Raw genomic sequence first — 6,181 nt, 5'->3', positions numbered from 1 at the left:
ATAGGCTCTTCAGTGTCCAATAATGCAGAAACAAACGCAGATGATGAACAGGAAGGTGCATCTGTAATGAAGGACTTGCAGTAGCCAGACTGAACGCCCAGGACTGGGGGTCACCTTGGAGTAGGGATATAATAATACCGACCCTTTGCTGCTCTGAACCTGAAGAACGGGGTTTTAGCCGGAAATATAGCTTACAACTTTCTTTAAAATTGTGGAATAAAGCTCTCTTCCCAGAGAAACGGTCTGGCAGATTCAACTTAGGTTCTAGAGCAGGTACCAGGGGAACTTGCTGGGCTTGCAAAGTCCTGGAGGCTTCCTCTTGTGCGGATAAATGGTGGGATAGTCCTTGAACCATCTGGGACAGAGTTTGGATCGGTCCTGCTAAGACTTGGGCTGGAATAATCCTCTCCAGTAAATTCACTGGCCGGTTATAATGTTAGGGCCCACGACCACAAAGATGAGCTTTTAGAACAGATAGCAGCCACCTTTCCCGTAGAGCTTTATATGCTCACAGGTACTCAGATGCCCCCAGGTCTTAGGCTCAGAATAGTAAAAGCTCATCAAATATGGCCGTAGCGCAGAGGGAACCGGGGGCGCTAGCCCAGACTGTAGCGAGTAGTCACTAGCAGGCCGAGGTCAGGGGTCCGAAGCAAACAGGTAAATCGATATCCAAGCAGAGGTCAGGGTCACTAGCGAAACAGCGAAGTTTTTTTTACCATTAATTGTAACGTATAACGTGGGACATTTTCCGATGAACTGGTGCCTCCAGTTTTCTGGATCCAGATCTATTCCCGGGGCTCAGCCCGAGATTCGGCTCTCAATCTTGGGGTGTCGGAGTTTAAATGTTCGTTTTGGTCGCAGTTTCGTTCTATGTGTCCTATCCCATGGCACCGGTGGCATATCGGGCGCCCTTGACTATCGAGATGGTTAGGCCGTACATACTCGCGAGGTGGTTCCCACCTGCCTCGGGCTGGTTTTTGTCTTTCGGGCCTCCACTCTGGTTCCCCGTAGATGGGTGCCGGTGGCCTCGCCATTTGGCGCATCTCTCGCTGAATTTCTGCCATTCCGACAGCCAGCTCCTCCATTTGCTCTTTGAGCGTTTGCATTGGGTCTCCGGTGGGATACTGACCGCTCTGTATTACCGATTCTTGGGCCCGTGTTGATTTTTCTGTGCTGCTTGTTATGGCTCCCCTCGAGCTTGCGCTTTCTCTGAAGCCTACCAATTCTGGGTATTCTTCCTCACTTCTCCGTTGGTTACCGACAATGGCGATAGCGGTCTCTTTAAACTCTCGGAAGGTTTTGCCTGGCATCTGTGCCTTCATCAGTCGTAGCTGAATCTTAACGCTTTCTTGGGCGACTCCTACGAACTGTACGGTCAGGGCTTCGTCCGCGTTTCGTACTTCCTCTTTGTCCACTGCCTGAATGACTCTTAGCATCTCTTGTAGGCTCAGGGCATAGTCCCGCAGTGTCTCATTCGGTTGTTGCTTGCGAGCATATAGTTTCATCTTCAGCTCCGGAAGAGTTCTTGTCTCAAACTATTTTTTTTTTAAAACTTGTGCCGCTTCTTTTTTTGCTCGCCCCTCGGCCATGAGATTACTTCTCTGAGCGCCGACCCTGTAAGTTGCCCTATTAAGATCTCCACTTTCTGCTGTTCATTCAACGGGTATAGCCAGAACATGGATTCCAGTTTGTTCTTGAATTCTGTGAATGAAGTCGTCTGTAGCTTGTCGTCGTCTCCGCTGTACTTCGGGAGCCATGGGGCCCCGAAATAGTACGGTAGGGTTATGGGCAGATTTGGTGTTGCTGCTGGGGCGGCCTGTTCTGGGTTTTGTGGCCCTGCCGGTTGCTGATCCATTTTTCACTGAGGGTATTACTCTCCTGATGCACTCGGATCCTGTTCGGGATGACGCCAAAGTTTATGTGGTGGTCGTGTACTGATGGGAAATCCTTTCCTTACCTTGTCTCCCAGATACGAGTCAGGTTCTTTTCTCTTTTGGATATCCGGTGGTCAGGAGATAAATACTTCAATGAAAGGGACAAGGATTGGTCAAACAACTTGATTTTATTGAGAATGCGGTAAGGATAGTTTTGGTAAGCCACCGCGCCACTGACCCCTTCAGCTCAATAGTAATGACAAAATAATGCATCTGATCAGCATAGAGCACAATAGCATTTAACATATAACATACACCTGGTGAGTATAAGGCAGAATAACAAGAACTTATAGAGTAGAAATGAACAAATAAGAGACTCCTTACTCCAGGTTTCTTAAGCAAATGCTCTTTTATTTCAGCATAAAACAGCATAACACACGTTATAGGTTTCACGGCTTACTGACACACTAACTACATCCACAATCCTCTACTGCCAGGCTGCTTATCAGCAACGGAAGCCCTGCCCACCAGATCCCACAATCCTCCTATTCACAAACACACACCACAGCAATCACACCCATTTTGTGCACCTGTGTGTAAACTCCTTTCTCAAGCAGGTTCATTAACCCTGTCTGTACCTTTCCCTATATGAGAGAAAAGTCATATTCTACTGCAGTCAGTTGTACTAAAGTGAAAGTGCTCAGTTTATAGTGTGGCCTTGTGACAAGGTCCAATTAATGACTTAGGACTTTTCTGATTGGCCATGTGAGATCATCCACACCTCCTACTTATAAGGGAACCTGCACTTCAGTATTCCCCAGGTATAGATAAAATAAAACCAATATAGTGTACTATAGTGTGAATGAAGTACTGCAAGCATATTGAATATATTTAAAAACAGCTTATGTTATGACAATTTGTTGCATCTTCTCCGTAACCTGGGTCATTACTAATGCCCTGAGAGCAAACTTCCCGCCCTTTCCATTTGGGAACTTTTGTTCTTACAGTGAAACTGGAATCTCAAACAGATCTTCCAGTTCCATGCCTGTGCCTGGCCCCTGCGCAGCCTTATTTTCTCCATGAAAACTGAGTATTGGTCAGCTGACATGGTGATAAAATAATGTTAACTTGTGATAAATTTGCTGATTCTTTCTTTATTAAACAGGCCCCTTAATCTGTTTTTGGGTTCTTCAGTGTATTTTGCCTGCTTGAGTGTGCTACATTTAGTTGTTTTAGATGTTTCTTGTCTTGTAGGTTGCTACCTGTGCAGAATATCTGCTTTTTCTGGATGGTCATGCTGTCAGTTATTATTTTTAATTTGATATATTGCAAACATTACAAAACGGTTGTATGATATTCCCTGTTTACCATTAAAATACTTAATTAACTGTTCAATACAGGACTGCAAAGCACTTAAAGGCGAAAAATACATAATGGTTGAAAAGAGGTTTAGTATCAATAATGTCAGTATGGCAGATGCAGGAAACTACACTTGCAGATTTATATACATGCATAACGGCAAGGCATACAATGTTACTCGGACCAAACCAGTTAAAATCACAGGTAAACATGTATTTCTTATTGATGTAACATATCTTTTTATTTCATTACATATATTTTTTATGTATGTAAATAATAACACAATTTTAAAAAATATTGCTTTTGCATTGATTAGAAACTGAATTGTATATATGCTGATGTATACTTGAGTAAATTATACTCTATGTCAGTATTAATGAATGAAGCCTAAATAAATTGAATGAATAACTACTGTTTTATTTAGTGGAATATTGCAAACATCAACTAATTATATAATAAATGTATAAAAAAATATTTGCTATGAATGAAGTCATTTCTGTTTTTTTTAACTTAATTTTTAGTATGATTTATGCAATTATTGCTTTTTACTGATGTAAGAAATGGAAACATGATGCCCCACACCCCTTACAAACGCTCTAAACAGCCTTCAAACTAGCTGTCTTAGCTAGCATGCATGATTTTTGTGAAACTTCCCTCTAATCATGGTAGTCAATGTTTTATAGGTGCATCTATTGAAGGGCGGGTGCAAAGATCCATGTGGCTTTATCACTTTACTAACCACAACCAGTCCCAGTGCTGAAAAAGTATGAATGAGGATATTTAATACACCCCTCTTAATATCACATTCTAGTGTCCCCCTTAAAACCAGACCCTGTTACTATATCGAGTCCACCTTAATCATATTAATCAGACCATATGTTGCTCAGATTGAATCTAGTTTCTTTAGTAGAGGGGTAAGAGAAACAATCCCCACCCCCCAAATAACAGAATGGCTATGGTGCCAGTGGTGGAGGGTATTTAATACTCATACACAGTTATGTGGCAATTGTGCCATATCTCTGTAGTGTCTCTGTGTAATGGGCAAGGAGTTTATAACACTACTGCCCATTACACATAAAAAAAGACACCTTTATCAAAAAATAAGTAAATGAATACTTTTATCGTCCCTTGTTTAATAATGTCTTTTTGTTATTGCTCCAATCAAGTTTCTATCTCCTTCCACCCCATATTTTTATCTTCTTTCACTGCTCTTTTCCTCATCTTCTTTCATTCTTGTGCTTTCATCTCGACCACTTGGTAACTCGGTGCATAATCTGCACCCATGCTCTTATAGTTTTACAACATGGCATTACAAACCACACATATTTAAGAGAAATTGAGGGAAACCAATTTAAATAATCTCAATAGTTGATTAGGCCAACTATTCAGAGCTGGGTGCAAGATCTATTTCTCTCTCTATCTATCTATCTACAAAAATAGACAGAGGTGGATGCAATCAATCTTCTACCAAAAAAGTACTGTGCATAGTCCATATAGTAAATTGCATATCCTCAATTGTTCAAATAAAATGACCAGACCAACACCAGCAAATCAGAGTACAAAAATACAAAACATTTTTAATAGAGCAATGCAAAAATAAAAAAACAGTCCAGAAAAGACATTGACCACTATCGTTGTCATACCAAAACCAGATAAAGATTCCACCTCCTGTTCTAATTACAGACCGATATCATTACTAAACATGGACCTTAATATATATGCAAAAATTTTAGTTAATCATTTGAACACTCTCATCCCCTCCCTGATCCACCCGGATCAGGGGGTAAATGTATCAAGTTGAGAGTTTTCTGGCGTGTCTGACAAGTCAATCAGATTCTAGCTATCATTTATTTAGTACATTCTGCAAAATGATAGCTAGAATTTGATTGGTTGCTATAGGCAACATCTCCACTTTTCAAACCCGCGGGAAAACTCTCAGCTTGATACATTTACCCTTAGGTCGGGTTTATACCAGGACGCCAAGCCATAGATAACACCAAGCATGCTATTGACCTCATGCGTTCTATTCATTCTGATAAACTATTGTCACTGATCATGGCGCTCGACGATGAAAAAACATTCAGTCGTATTTCATGGACATTTATGCAAAGAGTTTTGGGGTCAATGGGCTTCACCAGTAAATTTTTAGATGCTCTGTTAGCTCTATACTCAATTACCCAGGGCAATAATGGTGGCTAATGGAGACACATCCCCCCCTTTTCAATTTCCAATGAAACACGGCAAGGTTGCCCCCTCTCACCTCTAATCTTTGCCCTTTTGATTGAACCATTAGCAGCTAAAATACGATCTAATGAGGCTATTCAAAAAATTAAAGTAGGGAAATCCGAACATAAAATATCATTGTATGCTGAAAATGTCCTCCTTACTCTCTCGGATCCCGTAGTCTCTCTACCTCCCCTCCTTGCAGATATCAAAATCTACAGTTCCATCTCAGGATGCAAAATAAATGCTCATAAAACAAATATTCTTGATTTCTATTTTACAGATGAAATTAGATCATCTTTCACTCAATAATTCCCCTTCAAATGGCATCAAAAACAGATTAAATATTTAGGCATCCATATCACTAAACAATACAGTCAGCTTTTTCAGGCTAACTACCCAACACTACTCTCCCAGATCAAAACTGACCTAGAAACTTGGAGTCCACATCTCATTTCTCGGATAGGTCACATTAATTCAATTAAAATGAACATCTTAGCCAGATTATTATATCTTTTCCAAGCCCTATCCATACGCATCCACTACGCAACATTACACCTCACAATTCATATGGGGCAGAAAGTGCCCAAGAGTCCGGCTCCTTGTCCTACAGAAATCGACACGGGGCGGTGGCTTAGGGGTCTCCAATTTTAAATATTATTTTTTAGTGGCACAATTTTCCCAATGTGTTTTATGGAGCTCTCCTAGTTCTTCCAGAGTTTGGC

Source organism: Mixophyes fleayi, chromosome 2 (assembly GCF_038048845.1).
Source record: "Mixophyes fleayi isolate aMixFle1 chromosome 2, aMixFle1.hap1, whole genome shotgun sequence".
Classification (NCBI taxonomy): domain Eukaryota; kingdom Metazoa; phylum Chordata; class Amphibia; order Anura; family Limnodynastidae; genus Mixophyes; species Mixophyes fleayi.
The sequence above is the reverse complement of the archived record's forward strand: the minus strand, read 5'-3'. Positions refer to the sequence as shown.